This window comes from Pinus tabuliformis, chromosome 9 (genome assembly GCF_031772625.1).
Source record: "Pinus tabuliformis cultivar Carrire ecotype Pingquan chromosome 9, CPIR1, whole genome shotgun sequence".
NCBI classification, from domain to species: Eukaryota; Viridiplantae; Streptophyta; class Pinopsida; order Pinales; family Pinaceae; genus Pinus; species Pinus tabuliformis.
This window is the reverse complement of record NC_142307.1, coordinates 1,765,412,439-1,765,434,884: the sequence shown is the minus strand read 5'-3', so window position 1 is coordinate 1,765,434,884 and position 22,446 is coordinate 1,765,412,439. Positions and strand designations below refer to the sequence as shown.

General features: G+C 37.1%; 1 pseudogene; it reads left to right on the top strand.

The window, feature by feature from the left end:
• The first annotated feature begins 3,627 nt into the window (after positions 1 to 3,627).
• LOC149155845 (DEAD-box ATP-dependent RNA helicase 52-like) overlaps positions 3,628 to 22,446 on the top strand; it is a 96,637-nt pseudogene continuing 77,818 nt past the window's right edge.

The following is a 22,446-nucleotide window of genomic DNA, read 5'->3' as shown; positions in this document are numbered from 1 at the left end:
AGTTATTTCGAGAAAGGAAAATTTTGAAGAGGAATATGACGAAAAGATAATGGATTTCGTTGATATCAAAAAGTCTAACCTTCACAAAATTACTGCTTGCTCAACCATTCTTTTGTATTATGTCATGGTATGTTGAATAATTTCTCTCACAAATGTTCAAAATTGTCCTATTGTTAATTCTTTCAATCAGGTTGTACTATCTTCTCTACAAAAAAATATTCATATATGTATAAGTTATCCACACTAAAAAACAAGTTTGAATAAATGGTTAAAAGAGGATTTTATTGAGGTTGAAATCTCTATGTGAATGCTACCTAAAGAATAGAGGTACAACTGTCATTCTTTTAGGGTTGTTCAATAAGTTATACATTGTTGATCAACTCTAGATAGCTCATTCTTTCTTAGCTTACATGTTGTGTTTTTTATATGGAGAAGCCAACACTACTAAATTTATACTAGGATGGACCTACATAATGCACCAAGTGATTAAAAATGGTGCTAGGTTCAACTAGGCACATATTTAGGCTTTAAATCTTCAGAGAGAGGTCAGGAAATCTCAAGAAACCCTAGTTGGCTACTGTCCAATTTTCTTCATGTCTACATACCTTGTAGATGTTGTTTGCGATGTAACCGCTTTTCCACTCATGGTGTGGAATTGGTCTTTTTTTAATGAACACATTCATATCTATTGTTCTAAACTCTTGGAGACCAAATGCAAATATCATTTGTATGATATTAGTAATGACTTCATCATTTATTTATATGTTATACTAAATAAAAAAAATTGCACCCAATATCAGCGAAGATGCTATGAATGGTCTCAAAGATATCAGTGTTTATTATATATATTAGGATTACTTTTATATTTGTGTATACGAATGTGACGATGTGTCTCATCCACTGCCAAAATATATACATGAAAGACAAATCGTAGGGAACTAGCCTACCATATCATTGGTACTAGTATTTTTGCTTCATTAAAGAAGAGTAAAAAGAAGATTTGGCCTTATTTCCATTTCGAATTGGAATTTATACATTAGCTAATGATCCACAACATGCTACACTTGAAGCTAAAGAATTTCAAGACATTCATTTGATTTGAAGGACCTTGAGAGGGCATGATCCCAAGGGGATAATTAAAAAACATTGTGTTGCGGTTAAAGCTACTGCAAATATTCATGAATACTCCCCTTTTGCTATTCTTTTTCAAAAATCCAAGAATTTTGAGGAAGTATTACAAATACTTTATGAGATTCAATATCTTAAAAAAGCAACGAAGTTCACATGTTTCAAAATTGTTTGGTTGCTTGGGCTAATGGTATTAAGAAAAGCAACATTCTCAATAGGTTATGGAATTAAAGCAGATACACGACAACCAAGCCTCAAAGATCTCTGGGTATAATTAACATATTTCAATTCTAGAAGCTCAAGTTGAAGAATTAGAAAACAGAGGGAAGTGTTGAATTTTAAAGACTGAAGCACTATTAATAAATGTAAAATTTTTCAATTATAAAATTAGTTTTATAAAACATTGAATGAGATTGAGTTGTTGCATAACGAGCAAGTATTGAACATTCTGATATGGTTAAATCTCAGATTATTTAGCAAAATGTTGCACATGTTGCTTTGGACAATTTAAAATTATGGGAAGGGAAGTATACTGAACAAATTATTATATTTACAGAGGAGGAACATCTCTATTTTAAGGTTTCTTTGGATGCTTGGTTAGAAAACAATGAATTTACACATGAAATTATAATATAGACTAATGGGCAATGCACAAATATTTGGGATGGAACATTGGAAAATGTTGAAGAATTTGAGATGTCAACTCTGATATTTCTTAGGGAATCATTTCCACTTGTAAGTTATTTGAGTGATGTAGAAAAAATTGAGAAGGATCAACTAAAGCAAATTACATAAATCAATCATTGGAGCAACAATTTAATTCAAAGTTTGATTTCTAGGCCAAAAGAATGTTCAATTCTATCTCTTCCCATATAAATAAAATGAAGAAAACTCATTTAAGAATTTCAACTCGGCTCTATAGTTGTGAACTTATCATGAAAGCTCCATGGCCTACCCTTAGCGCCCAGTTACTTGACAATGTTGTAAGGTACCAATCGTATGGCGAGCAAAGTGAAAAGAAAGACAATGACAAATATTCTAAATCCTTAAAGCACATTTTTGCTTAATATATTTATATGTATTTTCTTTAGTATTTTTAGATATTAGTTGGAAAGAAGTGGAAATTGTTCTTTCTTTTTGGAAGTATTTTCTATTTAATGAACTTTTCTACTCAAAAGTATGAGTTGGAAAATTTTGTACAAGGAACTAGATATTATTGTTAGTCTGGAATACAATTTGAAGAAGACCAAATTTTAATGAATCAAAACATGTGCTAGTGGTTGTTTACACGAATTACATTTTTTTTTTTTTTTTTTTTTTTCTAAATAAAACTATTCTATTAACAAAAAGGAGGATAATTTACATCTAGACCGTAGTAAAAAACAATTTCCCTGTAGAAGTGGCAGATAGTAACAAAAACACTGCCCATGACAGTGAACTTAGCCAAGAACTGGTGTTCAAGTCCTACGCAGGGGAACAAGTATTGACTCGCTTGCTGAGCTTACAAAAATTCATAGAGGCATACAAAATGAACCATATCTTGCAGAAGTGAACCAAAATATGCATCCTGAACCAAAAATTGCCCGCCATTAAGGGCCGCGTAACCATTAACAGAACAACATATAAAGAAATTATTCGTCTGGAGGCTCCTCCACAATTCTGCACCAACCGAACTCAGGTTGAGCACTAGCACGAGCAACATTAGTGTCATCCCTTGCACGAGCAGCATCAGGTTCAGAAGGACCAGAAGCCTCTGTTTCCATCACCATGTCCATGGCATTGTACGCGGGGACCTCCAGAACCTGCATAGAGAGAGGAATCTGCGCAAAGACAGAGGCAAGGCCCTCTTGATGAGTGCTGGATTCCCTTACCTCCTGGCCTTCTTCAAGAAAAAACACTGAGACATGAGCAGTGATTCTCGGACGATTCAGGGAACAATTGAAGGTGAAAATCACCGAGCCAAAGGAGGGAGACGACGAGGAATCAGGAGGGAAATGGCTGGGGAGATGGAGACGCCCTCTCCCACTGCGCATGTGAGGGTAATGGCCAGCAGAAAGATCACTGGAAACGGAGGGAGAATTGGAGGACGAGTGGGAGGGCACATGCCCAGGAGTTCCCTTGCGGCTTCTCATTCTATGGCGGAGTCGGGGCATAACTAGCACCTCAGCCACCCTTTGAATACAAGACCATGCAGGCACCTCCACAGAGCTCGGTCTATTCAGATGGGCAACCAAATTCAGGCTGGAGGCCTTCAAACAAAGCCTAGGAGAAGATAGAGGCGGCGTCGCAGAGTTGGCCGGGCAAGACAGGATGACAGAGCATAACAAAGCAGCATACCATAATACACCTTTACCCGTCCAACAAAACACCAGAAACTTCAAAACGATTCCAAAGCTGAGCCTGTATTTAACACTATCCGCCTTTCCTCGGATTGCACCCGCCATAACTCCAACATTAAAGAGAGTTGAGGCCCAGCTCAGACCAGAGCATGCAGAAGCGATGGAGAAATTGGATAACAGTCTTGGCGAAACAAAACCACATGACATGAGTCCAGGTGAAACCAGATGCCCCTGTTTAAACTGCATCGGGCGATAAACCAGGTGGTACAGGGCAAGCAGGTGTTGTCCTACCTCGCCGCACCCCTGTCCCATCACATTAACCCGCTGTGTATGCACCCGCATCCTGGGTTTACACAAATTACATTTATATGAGTTGCATGAAATATTTATTTTTGATGAGAAATTTCTTTTCATAATCTAGTTCTTATTCATTAATACATTTATTAGTAGAAGATAAGGATAAGTGAATTTTATGAGTGATTCACTATCTATAGTGGATATTGTTTTGTGATCAAATAATTATTTATGCAAAATTGAATTTCTACTACCTTGCTGATGGGTCACTGATTTTCCATCATTTCCCCTTGTCTTTGACATTCATTAGGCCATTATTTTCAACCATCCATTCCACCATTTCACTCACTTACCACCATTTTTACCATAATTCTTCATGATGTGTATCTATATGACTAAGTGGTTAATTAACATAGTTTTCCTTTATTTTTAATAGATTAAGAAGAATTTTGCATGATTTTAACTAATGATGGTTTAGCAAGTTCAAGTTGTTGCAGATTTTTTAAGTTTCTATAGCTACCTCCAGGGTTGAGGTAGTAGCACCACTCAAGAATGAAATACGACACATGGGAATTGTTTCGAGAAGCTCCAATATGGATTGTGATTGGTCAAATTCCACCCGGCTCACACATGTGGACCTTGTTAAAATTGGCAACTAGGGCCAAACTCCATGTGGGTCATCTTATTAATGGAAGCTAATATTTTTCTTGGATCCCTCTCATCGAGATGTGTAGGATTGATCTAAATATCATCCGATTTCGATAAGTATTCATGGAGATATGAATTTATTTGTGTTATGGGACAATTTGTCAAGGTCGACCAACAACCAAATAAACCCCACTCGTGCTCAACGCTTTAGTGTACATAGAGGTGGCCTTCAAGTCATTTCAACACACTTGGGATCTCTTCCTCTCTACTTGTCTTTGGGTTTTAGTAGGAGGAGAGATCCTAAGGGACAACGCTGCCCTAATCCAGAGGGCATAAGCCAGAATTGCCGGAATTGCTGGGATTGTCGGAATTGCCGGGAAAAGCCAGAACTGTCGAGAAAAGCCGGAACTACCAGGAAAAGCCAGAACTATCAAGAAAAGCCGGAATTGTCGGAACTGCCGGGAAAAGCCGGAACTGTTGGGAAAATCCAGAACTGCCGTAACTACTGGGAATAGCCGGAATCGCTGGAACTACTGGGAACAACCGAAATTGCCGGAACAACCAAAGCATCTGTCTCTGAAGGAGTGCAGCATGCAAGGGACAACTAACTAACATTGGGACAATTGTATGGTACTTAGCAGCAAATACACCAAACATGCAATGTTACAGCTAGCATGCAAGGGACAACTAGCATGCAACAACAAGCATGCAAAGGAAAACAAGCAAGCAAGGGACGACAAGCATGCTAGGGACAGCGAGAGCATATGTCAGTACGGCAACATGATGTAGCAATGGCACATAATGCAGTACAGTGATGGGTACAACCATGATTAATGAAGCGTGATGAGATGCAGCATAGTGATGATGGGTGTAGCATGGTGCAGAACGATGAGGTGCAAAATGATGACAAAATGCAACACAATGATAGGTGAAGAAGTCACCTTGGAGAATTAGTTGAAGCAGCATGTCTTCAATTGATCTCATGTATCATCTTCTTAGAGATTATATGCTCTTATCTAGATAAGTCAAAGTGTTGACTTCTGTTGCAAACGTACTATCTGTCTCTCTCTCTCTGCTAAACTATTGAAGAACATATAAGAAGAATTGATCAAGGGTTTCCTCACATTGGGGTTTGTCCCTGGCCAGTGCCACATCTTATGCCCTCTTGTCTTGGCTTGTCTTCTGCGATTTATGTTTATGTTTTATCTATAGTTTAATTTAATGCTGATGTGATTGCTAATCTTGAAAAGATATTGAGCTAACTATGAAAATTGAAATAAATTGCTCTAAGCATGGAACATACCTAAAATTAGCATGGTATCAGAGCCGAGGTGAAGACAATGCCCAAGCAAGAGTGAAAGAGAAATCACCGAAGATAGTTGGGAAAGGAAAAAAGGATTAGTGGATTCCTCATCCCTCTTCAAATTGATGATGATAACAATAATTCCAGGGACATCTTCAATGATCAGAGGAAATGAAAGGTAATGCAGGTCATCAAGGAAATGACCGACTCTTCAGAGAAAGCAAGGAACCCCAGGTATGAAGGATAAAATGTTGTTTTCGATAAGATAAAGAAGTGTTATCTTGTATTGGACCTCTCCTTCAGATTCTTTGGGAATTTGGCTTATTGATTGTAGTGCTTTAAGGCACTTCATTGGATAGTAGGGTGCACTCTCTAATTTGGTAGAGATGGAAACAATCGTGGGATTATACTTGGAGCTGATGCCACCTATCCCGAAAAGGGTGTAGGGAATGTTACCCCTCAATTGAATGAGGGTAACTCGATTCATTTACATAATCTCTTTTATGTACCTGATCGCAAGAAGAACCTGGTGTCCATTTCGACAATGGAAGTCAAAGGTTACAGGATGGCACTCATCGATGGAAAGGTATGTGTTTGAAAATAGATTTTTCAAAGATGTTTTTGAGTTTAGGGTTGTATCAAGTTGCAGGAAGTCCACTAGGGACCATGTCCATTGACACATAACACCGGAGGTTTGTGAGTCAGATGGTGACAGGGATGCCCGAATTCAAAAAGAGCATGAAAGTACATGTTTGAGATGTATCGAAGGAAAATCTTACAAGGGGACCATTCCCCTCATGTAGTAGGTCCACAGGTTTGGAACAACCTGAGGGGTTTGAGATTGATGATCAGGAAACTCACGTATGCAGGTGGAAGAAATCCCTCTATGGCTTGAAGCAAAATTCCCGGGGCATAGTATGAGAGGATTGATAGCTGTTAGATGAAGCTAAGATTCACTAAGAGTGAAGCCAATCTAAACCATTGTTTGAAGGTTGTGGATGATAGACCTCTCATACTAGCACCTTATGAGGAAGACCTATTTCTGACAGGTGCAGACCCTCTCATTTTCAGAAGTAAGAGGGAGTTGGATTCTGGATGTGGAATGATAAACTACAAGCTTGTGACTACCTCGAGGATCTTAACTTTCAGAAGTTATATGGTAGTGATGTCGGACCAGATTTGGGAAATGCCTCTGAGTTTCATAAACTCATTCGCGTTGATGTTCTTGGTGAACTTCCATCCGGACATATGTTGCAGTTAGCATGGTGAACTCATATTTGGTTGAGCCTCACTGGATTGTTGCCAAGAATCTTCTGAGATATCTTTGGGGCAATATCTCTCATGGATTGAGATACACTACCGGAAATATGAAACTGCATGATTATTCGAATGTTGACTGGGCAGGCGGTGTGGAGGATCTTTAGAGCACTTCTCAGTGCTGGTTCTCTTTGGATTATGCTTCGATATCATGGATGAGCAGGAAGCAGAAGTCGGTTGCTATAAGCACCGCCGAGATAGAATACATAGCTATGAGTATGATCTCGTGTGAAGCTGCATGGTTGCAGAAGCTCTTAAGTGAGCTATTTGTACACATGATGAATACCACTATGATTCTCTGTGACAACCAGAGGGGGGAATTCAATTATTGAGGAATCATGTATTCGATGATTGCTCCAGCAGATAGACATCAGATACTGCCTTATCTGGGATATGGTAAGTCAATGAACGAGGAGGCTCCATCACATTGAGACTGATGTACAGGTCGCAGACATTTTGTCAAAGTCCCGGGGAAAGGTCAAATCCGCGACTTTCTGTTATGAAACCAGCTCAAGAAAAGATAGAAAAGATAGATCAACGCCTTAGAATTCAGCCTCTTCGAGGGGGCAACCTCATTTACATTACATAAATGAACAATTCTTGGATGATACAAATGACAAAACCTCATTTCTATATATAGGAGTCTAGGGAGTCACAATATAATCCAGCCGACCTAACAATAATAATATAAAGCCACAAAAATAACAATAGAGGGATTCTATGGGGCACAGAAATAACAATATGGGGGTAATAGGGGCACAACAATATAAATAAGGGGTATAACTACAATAGTAATGGGGTAATCACTAGTATTATAGGGACCCAACATGCCCCTCTCCTTCAAAAAAGTGTTGTCCTCAACGCTTGAGTAGTTCTGGATACTTCTGCATAAAATTCTCATCCTCCCATGTGGAATCTTCAGCGGATAAGTTCTTCCACTTGATAAGATACTCTGAAATTGATCGATTTCGTAGCTGTCGAGTTCTTGTTTCTGTGACTGCTTCCGGTTCCAATATAATTTTTCCTTCCTCGTCAAGTTCTGGCAATATTGTTTGAATTGGGAGCTTGTCACCTATAACCTTCTTTAAACATGAAACATGGAAAACTGGGTGCAATCGAGAAGCTGCAGGAAGCTCCAATTTGTATGCCATAGTACCAATCTTTTGCAACACCTTGTACGGACCATAATACTTTGGTGATAATTTATTATCCTTCTTAGCTTGCTTTAGGGACATTTGCTTATATGGTTGTAGCCGTAGGAATACCCAATCACCTACATCAAAACTTCTTTCACTGCGATGTTGATCTGCCTGTTGTTTCATTCTATTTTGTGCCAACACGAGGTTATCCTTTAAGAGTTGGAGGACTTGTTGTTGATGTTCGATGTGATGTTCCACTGCCTGAACCTTAGAATTTTCTCTTAAATATGATGTGATGGATGGTGGTTGATACCCATAAAGTGCCATAAATGGGGTCATTTTTGTTGCTGTATGGAAGGAAGTGTTATACCACCATTCAGCCAGAGGCAACCATTTGACCCATTGTGTCTGTTTATCAGATACAAAGCAACGAAGATATCCTTCCAAACATTTGTTTACTATCTCAGTTTTCCCATCAGATTGAGGATGATAAGATGAGCTATGAGCTAACTGAGTACCAAGACAAGAAAATAATTCTGTCCAAAAATTTCCAGTGAAAATGGGATCTCTGTCACTTACAATAATCTTTGGGTTTCCATGTAGCTTTTGAACTGTTTCCATAAATGCAGTAGAAACTGTACTGGCTTTAAATGGATGTGATAATGCACAAAAGTGTGCATACTTGGTAAGTCTGTCAACTACCACCATGATGACACTCTTTCCCTCAGACTTGGGTAAACCTGTGATAAAATCCATTGAAACCTCCTCCCAACGTTGGCTTGGAATGGATAAAGGTTGTAATAGACCCGGTGTCTTAATTGTTTCAACTTTATTTTGTTGGCAAACCAAACATTCCGCCACAAACTTTTGAATATCTGATTTAAGGCCATCCCAAAAAAATTCCTTCTTAACCCTGTGGTAAGTTTTTAAAAATCCTGAGTGCCCTCCTAAGGGAGAAGTGTGCAATTCCATAAGAATCTTTTGTTTTAGCTGGGAATTCTTACAGAGGTATAAGCGATCTTTGTACCATAACGAATCATTTTGCCAGCTAAATGTATCAGAAGTACTGGAATCTTGTTGTAGCTTTCGAATAAGTGCCCACACTTCTTCGTCATTCTTCCATTCCTCCCTTGCTTCGTTTATCCAATCTGGTTGGATAATAGAAATGGCACACAACAATGCTTCCACATCCTCATCCTTTCTTGAGAGTGCATCTGCCACCACATTTTGCTTCCCTTTTTTGTAGATGATTTCAAAGTCATAACCCAACATCTTTGTGACCCACTTTTGTTGCTCTTCAGAGGATAATCTTTGTTCTAAAAAGTATTTAAGGCTATCATGATCCGTTTTTACCTTGAAGTGTCTTCCCATTAGGTAGGGTCGCCATTTCTTAAGTGCATGGAGTATTGCCAACATTTCCTTCTCATAAATAGCTTTGCTTAAAAACTTTCCCTTGATTGGACGACTTTCAAAAGCAATGGGTCTTTCATCTTGCATTAGAACAACACCAATTCCATTTCCTGAAGCATCACATTCCACAATAAAGGTTTTTGTGAAGTCCGGTGTAGCTAAGACCGGTGCTTGGCACATTGCCTCTTTAAGATGTTCAAAGGCCTTTGTTGCTTCCGGAGTCCATGAAAATGAATCTTTCTTCAATAATGTTGTTAGAGGTGCTGCTATTCTCCCATAATTCTTAACAAACTTGCGATAATACCCTGTCAACCCAAGAAATCCTCGCAGATGCTTTATGGATGTGGGGATTTTCCATTCCTTAATGGCTTTAATTTTGCTAGGGTCTACCTTAACTCCTTCATGAGATACAATATGACCCAAATATTCCACCTCCTGGACTCCAAAGAAACATTTGGATCTTTTTGCATATAATTGTTTCTCCTCCAATAGTTGTAGCACCCTGTCAACATGTTCAACATGATCCTTCCAAGACTTGCTGTAGATTAGTATATCATCAAAAAATACTAACACAAATTTTCTAAGGAATGGTTTGAAAATTGAATTCATCAAACCTTGAAATGTTGAAGGTGCATTGGTAAGGCCAAAAGGCATGACCAAAAATTCATAATGACCCTCATGAGTTCTAAATGCCGTTTTCGGAATGTCTTCAATCTTCATTCTGATTTGATGATATCCCGAACGAAGATCCAACTTGGTGAAGTAAATTGATCCATGCAATTCATCAATAACAGGAATGGGGAACTTATCTTTAATAGTGAGCTTGTTGAGCTCCCTATAATCCGGACACATGCGCCATGATCCATCCTTCTTGTGCACCAATACTACTGGAGCTGAGAAAGAACTTTGACTCGGTTGAATTATACCAGCCTCTAGCATTTCTGCAACCATACGTTCAATTTCACTTTTTTGGACATAGGGATATCTGTACGGCCTGATGTTTGGAGGAACACTTCCTGGAATCAGATGAATAGCATGATCATGATCACGCATAGGTGGGAGACCTTTGGGAGTCTCAAATACCTTGGAATGATTGTCCAAGACTTTTTGGAGATCTGGAGAAATAGATGATTCCAATGTGGAAACATCTAGCGAACATAATTGTGCAATTACACCTCTTTGCTCCTTTTTTAGAAGCTTTGTCATACCATTAGAGCTGATTATCTTTCCTGGTTTCCCTGCAATACCCCTTAATTCAACTTCCTTTCCTTCCGTAGAAAATTTGATGAAAAGTTCTTGAAAATTAAAAGCTATTGTACCCAAGGATTGTAGCCATTGGACTCCTAGTACAACATCAGCACCTCCCATTGGAATGGAAAGCATTGGGCTAGTCAATACATATTCTCCCATGGATAGCTTGATATTATGGCACTTTCCAGAGCAATTTATTGTTCCTCCATTTGCAATCATCACTTGACACTCTGGTGCTGGATATAGGAAGCAATTCAATTCTTTTGCTACCCTACAATGAATAAAATTGTGGGTGCTTCCTGAATCAATCAACACTATTACCTTTTTCTTCTTGATTTGTCCTTCTATCTTGATGGTTTGAGGAGTGGTAATTCCCGCCAATGCATTACAAGATATGGTCGGATTTATTTGTTCTTCATCTAGGCTTTGTTCCTGAAGTATATCTTCTTCTTTTGACCTTTCTTGCTCCTTTTCTTCTTCCTCTTCACAATCTATGTAGAATAATTTCTTCTCAGCACACTTATGACCTTTAGTGTATTTGCTATCACAACTGTAACAAAGCCCTTTTGCTCTTTTTTCTTCCAATTGTTGTGGTGTCAACCTTATAGGTTGTGGAAGACTAGGGGCAACAACACTTCCGTCTTTATAGTTGTGAGTGGTATGCTTCCTGGTTGCCATAATTTTGCTTTCCATTTTTCTTGCTAACCTGAATGCCTTCTCTAATGAATCAGGTTCCCAAAGGCGAACATCATGTTGGATATTATCCTTTAAAGACCCTATGAACACATCAATCCTATGCTCCTCTGGAATATCTTTTACCCTTATGTTCAATTTTTGGAACTCCTCAATGTGCTCCATTATTGAACCCTTTTGTTTGAGACTTATCAATTGGCTAAAAAAAGTGTTGCTTTTTGTATCCTCATAATGTGCTATCAATTCTTCCGTAAAAATTGCCCAAGTGATAAATTGTTTACGAGAGCAAAGCCATTGATACCATACAAACTGATTTGGTTCCAAATATAAAGTTGCCATACGTACCTTTTGTGTGTTTTGCACATTATTGAGATCGAAGAATTGCTCCATCTGTAATATCCATGTGGCGGGATCCTTGCCATCAAACTTCCTCATATCGATTTTTGGAATATGGTGATTCTTCGATCCAACATTAGCATCTATGGAATCATGATTAACATTTCTTTTGTTCTCATCATGAGTTTCCTTTACTACCTTTTCACCATTAGTGACCCTTTCTTGTAGCAACTTCTTCAATTCTTCCATTTCTGTCTTCATATCTATCTTCAAATCTGCCATGTCTCTCTTCAAATCTGTCTTCGAATCATCCATATTAGCTTCCATGCCCTTTATCTTAGATTCCACGCCATTTATCTTAGATTCCATGCCACTTATCTTAGCTTCTGTTAGCTTTTGTGAGCGTGACATTTGTTGCACTTGTTCTTGTAATTTTGATATATCATGTAGCATTTCTTCCTCTTCTTCATGAGTCATGCTAGAGCTTTCAGGTTCCTTACTAGGTGTTTGCATTTTCTTTCCTCGGGGCATCAGTTACCGATAATAATGCTTTACTATGCCCTTTGAATTCCGTTAAACCAAGCTTACACAAAAAAAAAAAAAAAAAAAACTACACACCTTTTTTCACTTTATAGAAGCCTGATATTGAATCTGATGTATCTCTGTAATTTCGGATCATCCAATTCTGAAATTGCTACCTGTAGTAGCCTTCCATGTCCTCTTTCCAATGCCACAAGTCTGAGCCAAATTGGATTCTCCAAGGAAGAGTTATGTGAAATCTCCCACAGTGACTTGTTTTTAGACTGGTTCAGTAGAGCGAACTTGTACGACGTGCCACGAGTCACTGTTTCAACCTTTGAATCTGAAACACACACACAAGAAACTAAAGTTCGTCCTCTTTCTGTACCTTCTTACGAAATTTCAATCCGATCCCCAGAGAGAAAGTTATGACGATTTTCCCCAGGTCACCTGTTTTGAATGTAATTCAGGAGTCTGCAAAAAGACCAACTTCCTCAGATCATATCTCCGCAAATATCGCGCAAAAAGCTCTGAAATTCGGACCCAAGGTTCAGCGCGATTTCTTCTCAAATGGGTTTTTTTTCGACTTCTGAAACGTCACAAAAAAAAGTTATAGCGAAAATTCCACGATGACCTGTTTGGAGCAGCGAAACCCTAGAATCCAAAGCTCTGATACCAAATGTTATGAAACCAGCTCAAGAAAAGATAGAAAAGATAGATCAACGCCTTAGAATTCAGCCTCTTCGAGGGGGCAACCTCCTTTACATTACATAAATGAACAATTCTTGGATGATACAAATGACAAAACCTCCTTTCTATATATAGGAGTCTAAGGAGTCACAATATAATCCAGCCGACCTAACAATAATAATATAAAGCCACAAAAATAACAATAGAGGGATTCTATGGGGCACAGAAATAACAATATGGGGGTAATAGGGGCACAACAATATAAATAAGGGGTATAACTACAATAGTAATGGGGTAATCACTAGTATTATAGGGACCCAACACTTTCCCAAACGACTTGGAGTCATTGAGAGACCTTCTTATAAGGGTCTTGCATGTTGCATGCATTGAGCTCTGGGGGGCTTGGGATACTTACTGTAGAAACATACGACCACAGGGCGACTCAACCTCCCCTAGTGGTGCACTATGTACAAGATGATAGGTTCAACCTTCCCCTGTGATACCCCGTGGCAACTGTGGAACAGGATGATTAGTTCTCCTGTGGGCCGGGTTGATTAGTTCTCCCGTGGCAACTATGGAACGGGATGATTAGTTCTCCTGTGGGCCGAGATGATTAGTTCTCCCATGGCAGCAGTGGAATATGATGATTAGTTCTCTTATGGGCCGAGATGATTAGTTCTCCCATGGCAGCTGTGGAACAAGATGATTAGTTCTCCTGTGAGCCGGGATGATTAGTTTTCTCGTGGCAACTGTGGAACAGGATGATTAGTTCTCTTGTGGGCCGGGATGACTAGTTCTCCCGTGGAAACTGTGAAACATGATGATTAGTTCTCATGTGGGCCGAGATGATTAGTTCTCCCGTGGCAACTGTGGGGTAGGATGATCCGTTCTCCTATGGACAAGATGATTAGTTCTCCTGTCGAGGCATCCTACCCATGCAGTCTGGGACTCATGGGATGTACCTCTCATCTAATCAATGAGCAAGGAATTGGGGTTAGGGACCATAGTAGTACTATTGATGGACGCATCAATGTATCTATCGTACTCCCTATGCTAGGATGACCTCCATTGATCTAGGATCAGTATGAGTGGTTTGAGACACTCTCTTGTGATATTGATCTTGGATCAATAAAATTGACTTCGGGCTAGTAAGAGTGATGTGACACACTCTCTTCAAATGAAACTGACTTCGGGTCAGTAGAGAATGGTATGAGACATTCTCGATCAATTCTTCTTCTTAATGGTTTAGCAGAGCATAGCAGAGCATATCACAACAGAGTATAACAAAGCAAAGCTTAGCAGAGCAGATCAGTGCCGAGCACTGATGGCAGAGATAGTACAGTCGGACATATGGATCAGCAGATCGAGTTCTCCCTAGTTGAGAGGGAGTGTTAAAATTGGAAACTAGGGCCAAACTCCATGTGGGTCATCTTATTAATGGAAGCTGATATTTTTCTTGGATCCCTCTCATCGAGAGGTGTAGGATTGATCTAAATATCATCTGATTTTGATAAGTATTCATGGATATATGAATTTATTTGTGTTATGGGACAATTTTTCAAGATCGACCAGCAACCAAATAAACCCCACTTGTGCTCAACGTTTTAGTATAAATAGAGGTGGCCTTCAAGTCATTTCAACACACTTGGGATCTCTTTCTCTCTACTTGTCTTTGGGTTTTAGTAGGAGGAGAGATCCTAAGGGATAACGCTACCCTAATCCAGAGGGCAGAAGTCGAAACTGTCGGGAAAAGCCAAAACTGTCGAGGAAAGCCAGAACTGTTAGAACTACTGGGAAAAGCCGGAACTGTTGGAACTGCCAAGAACTGCCAGAACTATAGGGAAAAGTCGGATCTGCCGGAACTGCCGGGAACTGCGGGGAACAACCGAAATCGCTGAAATTACTGGAATAGCCAGAGCATCTGTCTCTGAAGGAGAGCAGCATGCAAGGGACAACTAACTAACATTGGGACAATTGTATGGTACTTAGCAACAAATACACCAAGCATGCAATGTTACAACTAGCATGCAAGGGACAACTAGCATGCAACAACAAGCATGAAAGGGAAAACTAGCATGCAACAACAAGCATGCAAAGGACACCAAGCAAGAAAGTGACAACAAGCATGCTAGGGACAACCAGAGCATAGGTCAGTACGACAACATATGTAGAAATGGCACATAATACAATACGGTGATGGGTACAGTCATGATTAATGAAGCGTGATGAGATGTAGCATAATGATGGTGGGTGCAGCATGGTGCAGCACGATGAGGTGCAGCATGATGACAAAATGAAACACAACGATAGGTAAAGGAGTCACCTTGGAGAATCAGTTGAAGCATCATGTCTTCAACTGGTCTCATGTATCATCTTCTTAGAGATGATCTATGCTCTTATCTAGATAAGTCAGCGTGTTGACTTCTATTGTAAACGTACTATCTCTCTCTCTCTTTTCTGAATTATTGAAGAACATATAAGAAGAATTGATCAAGGGTTTCCCCACATTGGGGTTTGTCCTTGGCTAGCGCCACATCTTATGTCCTCTTGTCTTGGCTTGTCTTCTGCGATGTATGTTTATGTTCTATCTACAGTTTACTTTAATGCTGATGTGATTGCTAATCTAGAAAATATATTGAGCTAACTGTGAAAATTGAAATAAATTGCTCTAAGCATAGAACATACCTAAAATTAATAGACCTTCAGGTAAAGATAAAGGGAAAATCGCAGCGGTTTTGACCAGTTAACTTCAAATGCTTTTTGAGCAAATGAAAGTGAATCTCAGCAAAAAAAAACACGGGTTTTGTTTTGAACGGGCCCAATTAAGTTTGTAGAGAGAATTCTCCCCAAATTCGTTACCATTTGGGAGATATTTCAGGTTCTTTGGAGTCCTATTTTGTAGTTGCGTGAGAAAACAATGCACCTATGTGTCAATAAACGACCAGTTAAGCAAACCGAGGTTGGAAGGGACTATGCTCCATCAAATTCGTGGCAACTAGGTGTCCATTCAATTATGATATTTAGTCATATGAATCTCCATGAAGTTACATTGTAATCACTATATAAACACACAATTGAAACAAAGAAGAGAATAATTTTGGATGTGACTGTAATATTGTGCTAAAAACTCTGTTTTTATTACCTGAATGAAGATGCATATTACACTTCCAATGCGTAGTTAGTTGATACTTGAAGTCGAGACCATAGGTTGTGGAGGGGCCCTGCAACAGAAGAGGTTCTGTTTTATTTTATATTTTGCAATTAGATGCTTTCGTAGTTTTGATTTTGTAGATTCAATTGTTATGTTTTTATTATGATATTTCAATCTCGTTTCATTCTAGATGCTTAAATCATCTTTTTCATCTCTTTAATTAGTTTCCAGCATTCCATAATATAGGTAATCTGTAGATTCTAGTTCGTTTCCATGGTTTTTAGCATAGACTTTTGGCTTAAATAGATGAACAATTATTTCTAGAATTGTTGTTTCATTTCCAACATTTCCTTTTCAATTACAATAGATGTCAAGCCGACGTAGATTTATTTTCTTTTGAAGATAGATTAAATCTCTTTTTGCATAGATGTTTATCATAGATTAGATTTTCCTTCTTTCATCTAAGCAATAGAAGATTTCTTTCAAATAGATTCTTTCTTGCAAATTGAGTAGTTTATTTTTCGATTGTAATTTAAAGATTATTTTTCTGAGTTTAAAATTGTAATTGCTTTCTAATGATTTCAATAATTTAATAGGTTGTTTATTTTCATTAATGTAGATTTCATTGACATAAAAAATTTCAAAAGACATGAAAATATTGAAGTTGTTTATTTTCTTTTTTAAATTTAGTTTTTCTTCTTAATTCATTCTTAACAAGTAAATTGGTTAAGATTTAAAAATAGATTCAACTCACTTCAATTAGAATTCAGTTTAAATCATCATGATCTTTTACATTTCATCAAAAAGGACAAACAAAACATAAAACAACAATCATCATAATACATGAGAGTAAGAATGGCTTCTAGCATATATAGTGCATTGCACTTCATAATTTTAACAACTCTGGTTGATAATTTATGCTTGCAATTCAAGAACATTAAATTGACTAAACATTTTGGTGGCATTGTCGGGGAAGTCTAAATAGGAGCCTACCACCCCCACTATATCACGTGGTCCAATAAGAGCCACACATCCACATCATGAATGTCAACCCATTCTCTTCTACGCATGTTGATTACTTTCTTCAAGATGTTTTCCAATTATTTGTTGTCACCTCAACTTGTCCATTGGCTTGAGGGTGATATGGAGTAGCCATCCTGTAATAGATGTGATGCTACTCCATAATACTGTTGATGACATTTGAAGTGAACTAGATCGCTTGATATGTGACTACTTCTCTTGGAAATCCATTTTCTTTTAAAAATTCAGCTACCCTTTAATTCGTGACTACCTTGACTACTCTTGCTTCAACCCTCTTAGTCAAATAGTCAGTACCTATAATGATGTATCTATTCTATCCTGATGGAGGATTAATGGGTCCTATGAAGTCCACCCCAAATTTCTCAAAGGGTTCATAAGACACTTATGCATGTAAAGGAATTTCATTTCTTCTATTAGGTTTTCCCATCCTTTGACATTCATCAAAATAAAAAGTGTATTGATGGGCATCTTTGTGAAAGGTAGGCCAAAATTATCAAGTCTACAAGATATCGTAGGTTGTTATTTTGGCAAGAAAATTCCTACCATAGGGCCCATCATGGTAGGCCTCTATAATGTTATGTACTTCATCTTCCCTTACACACCTTCTAGGGACCTAGTTAAGTCACAAATTGAACAAACATCCCTCAATTCATGTATAATAAGAACTTTACTTGATGATATTACATATTTCCATATATGATAGACAAGGGGGAAGTTTTCTTATAGGAGTGTATGATGATATGGACAAGAGGTGCTCATCAGGGAAGCAATCATCTACCATGCTTTCATATGCGAGAAGAGGTAACTTGGAAAAAAAATCTAAAACAACATTCTCTTTTCCAAATTTATCAATGATTGTCAAGTCAGATTGTTGCAATAACAATGGCCATATAATAATTCTTGCATTAGCTTTAGGTTTGTTCACCAAATACTTAATGGCAACATGATTAATATGTACAAAAACTTGGTAACCAATGATATAATGTTTAAACTTATTAAGAGCACGAACACTAATAATAAACTATTTTTTAGTTTCAATGTAATAGAATTCAACACTAGATAAGTTTTTTCTAATGAAATAGATTGCATAGAGAATCTTATCTATTTGTTGCCTAAGTACTACACCTATATCATTTTTTGAGGCATCAATATGAATATGAAAAGGTAGAGCCTAACTGCGTCCTCATAGGATAGGTGTATATACAATTCTTTTTGTAATGCATTCAAAGGCTTCTTGACATTTGGTTGACCAGCAAAAGTCTAAGTCTTTGGCTAGTAGGGAAGGGAAGCAATTTTTCTAAAATCCTTGATGAACCTTCTATAGTACACTACATGGCCAAGGAAACTTCTAACATCCTTTTGTTTCTGAGGGATAGGGAGATGTTTGATGATGTCTACTTTGTTGGGATCTACCTCAATCCCTTTGGAGGATAGGTAGTGTCCTAGGACAACCCCTTCACTTATCAAAAAGTGGAATCTTTCATGACTTTGTGAGAGATTAATCTTTTCACACCTGTAAATGACCTTACTAATATTGGTGAGATATTCTTGAAAAGTGTTTACATAGGGTGTAAAGTTATCCATATCGATATCTACTGCATGACGAATAAGATCATAAAATATACTAAGTACTTCCCTTTTGGAATGTGGTTGGGACATTGCATAGGCCAAAGGGAAGAAATTTATAAGCAAATTTCCTCCAGGGGAAAGTGAAAGTGGTCTTATCTTGATTCTCTATACTAATTTAAATTTGATTATAACCACTAAATCCATCTAGAAATGAGAAGAATTCCATCCATGTCAAAACATCTAGAACTTGTTCAATGAAAGGTAAGGGGAAGTGATCCTTTCTGGTGGCTTATTTAACTCTTGGCATTCCACACATATTCTCCACTTGTCATTCTTCATGGTAACAATAAACAAAGGATACACCCACTCACTATCAGAAATAGGATAAATGGACACAACATCCAAGAGTTTATGTAGTTCTTCTTTTCCAGTTTCCATTAGTGCAAGGTTCATCCTTCTCCGAGGTTGGTGAATGGGCTTGTGACCTTCTTTAATATAAATGTGATAAGTGTAGATGGATGGATGGATTTCCCTCATCCCCCTATAATCCTACGCAAAAGCATCAATGTGATTTCCCAAAATAGTGATGAGATCTTATTCTTGATCAAAAATTAAGGGAAGTGTTAATTTTTAGTAGTTTGGAGGAGCATATTTCAATTTTTTTAGTGTTCTCTTTGTCATATTCAATAGTGAATAATTTGGTAACAACCTCGGGTTAAAGTTTCATGTAACAAATGATAATAAAGGCAAAATAAGACCAAGGTCATGGAACACGTGTTCCAAGTTCAATGTTGGGAAAACACTATAATGGACATTACTTATGGTTTATTTATGGCTATGGAAATTGGCAAAGGCAAAGACAATAATTGGCATTTATTAATGAAATAAAGGAAAATAGGAGAAAAGGACATGAAGAGAGACAAACTTGTATGCTAAAGAAATTATGAAGGCTCGAAATGACGATTCAACGTTATAAGGGAGACCACCCAGATAGGACCTTAGATCATATCCTTTTCCGTTTGAAATGGTGGTTCCAACTGCTTAAACTAGGTCCAATTACCTTCTCTCTATCTCCATTGGCTTAAAGTATGCATTTTTTTACCAATAGAGAAGAGCCATCAACTCAACCCTCTTGTTGAGCTCATGCAAGAAAGTGATCTTTAAGTTGATATAGGGTTCAACCAAGCCACAACTAAAGTTTGCCTATTTGATAAGAGGACTTCTAGAAATGTAATGATTAATATAAATGCAAAATAATCCTATAATATTAGCAAAAGGAAATAAATCCTAATCTTATCTCGATTTGGAAGATGTAGATCTAAGCCAATTGAGAGCAAAGCAATTGAATGATTAAGATTTTAACATGCCTGATTTATGATGAATATTTGGCTAATAAAATAATTCTACTAGCTGATATTATAATTACCAAAACATGTCATGTTTGCAGATCATTTAACAATGAATAATTGACTATCAAAACTAAGAACCTTTTTTCATAATTTCAATAGTAATTACATCGATTTTTGATGACAGATTTATAAGTAAATAATTACTTAGAAATCTGATTTAAATTATTGAGCAAAAGGAAATTAATAACATATCTATGTAACTATGATTAGATAGCTAATCCAAAAGACATTTTCCCTCATATCAAACGTAAATGCACAACATGATCAAATTTTACACAGATCCACCATTACATAAATGAAATTTTGAAATTAAATAAAAATATGCAAATTACAAACTAATGAAATTTGGTCTCTTGCTCTGTTCCTTGAATTGACCTCAAACAATCTCTTCAAATTGAACACTCTGTCATCAAAAGGAAAAGTTGCAATAGTACAAGTTTTGCCTATAATACAAAGTCTACATTTGAAAAGGACAAATCCCAATGATTCTCAGATTTGATATTGATCCTCTATCCCTACAACATGAAACCCATATTACAATAGTGTTTTAAGAATTAAAAAAATGAAGAAGAGAGAAGGGCCATTTTCTCCATTCTACAAACCACTATTTATAATTACAAAAATGAATTCCAAATAGGAGAGTTGTTGAAGAATAAATATGCTCCAACAATTTTCATTGGTCAAAATTCTTTTTCTTCTCTTGCTGGAGCAATTCCATTGATTAAAATATTCTCTTCCTCATCTCCTTAACTGTTCTCCTACCAAAAACCAATCAAAATCAAATTAAAATGTAAATCAAAATAAAAAATACCAAATCTAGAAAACAAACAACTCCAATCAAATTCAATTAAATAAATAAATAAAAGGAAATTCGAGTTTTTAATTGATTATTATAAAGATCTTATTGGTCAAAGAGAACATAAATGAATGGATATGCAAATCAACAGAGGCTTTGAGCCAATGAAAAATGCAAAAATTGAACTCAGAAAAATAGCTTTGGTTAGAAATTCATAGTTTTGTTTTCTGATAAATTTTAGACTCATTTAATGACCAAATATGGTCATGCAACTACTTCAAAAATATTCTCGATGATTTTATCTATCTAACAAGCCATCCCGGGCCTCATTTGACCAAGTAAAACTCAACTTATGAGCTTCTAAAGTTGAAGAGTCAAAACTGCCAGAATTCTGGAAAAATTGTTGTCTGGGCTAAAATTATGAAAATTTAATTAAAAATTCTAATCCTATTTAATTGCATGATTATTAATTAATTACAATTTTGAGATAATTTAATTATATAAAAATTAATTTAATTAGAGATTAATAAAAATTAAATTACTAAATTATTATTACAAATCATAAAAATTAAACTAATTAATTAATATTAAAAAAACATGGTGGGACATGTGGGAAGTGGCTATTGGTCCATGAATGGGGACCCAAGTGGCTATCAGAACTCAAAAGAGTATCAATGTAGTATAAGAGGGAGGCTTTATTAAAAGGAGAGGAGACCTTACTAAAATGAGGTATCATGGAGCTTTGAAGGAGCAACTGGTATCATAACTTTGAAGGAGCATCGGGTATCAGAGAATTGGTGTATCATAAGTTTCTTATCAGAGTATCAGAAGATAAATTCCGATATGACATGGCTATCGAAGTTATTATATTTTCCGAGAATATTAATCCAAGCTCTTACGTATAGTGACAAACCATCAGATATTGAAATTAGTTGATATCGTAAGTTTTTTAAAGCCATGGTTCTGACATGAAGGACCTGAAAGTGTTGATGTCCCGAGTAATATATATCGGAAAATTAAACTATCATAAGTTTTTTGTAAGTGTTTGCTCTGATAGAAAAGACCTGATGTATTGGAAGTGAGAAGCATCAAAGGATTTGTTAATATCGGAACATTGAAGCTGTTGAAATATCAGAGGATTTTATGAAGTGAGTTACGATAAAATAAAGTCCCGATGTGTTTGGAATGCCGAGGGAGTATGGTTGGAGTGGGAGGTATACGGGGTCCCATCCATTATAAACTACAACCACTTGATAGTTAAAAATACGACAAAATGAACTATAACCACTTTTCAATTTTGAGATTTCAGGTTTCGTAATTTCTTTTAAAATTGGGAATTGGAATAAATTACCGAGATCCTGAAAACACATAATTTTAATTGTTCTACAATTTGGCTGCAACGATTTTGTAGGA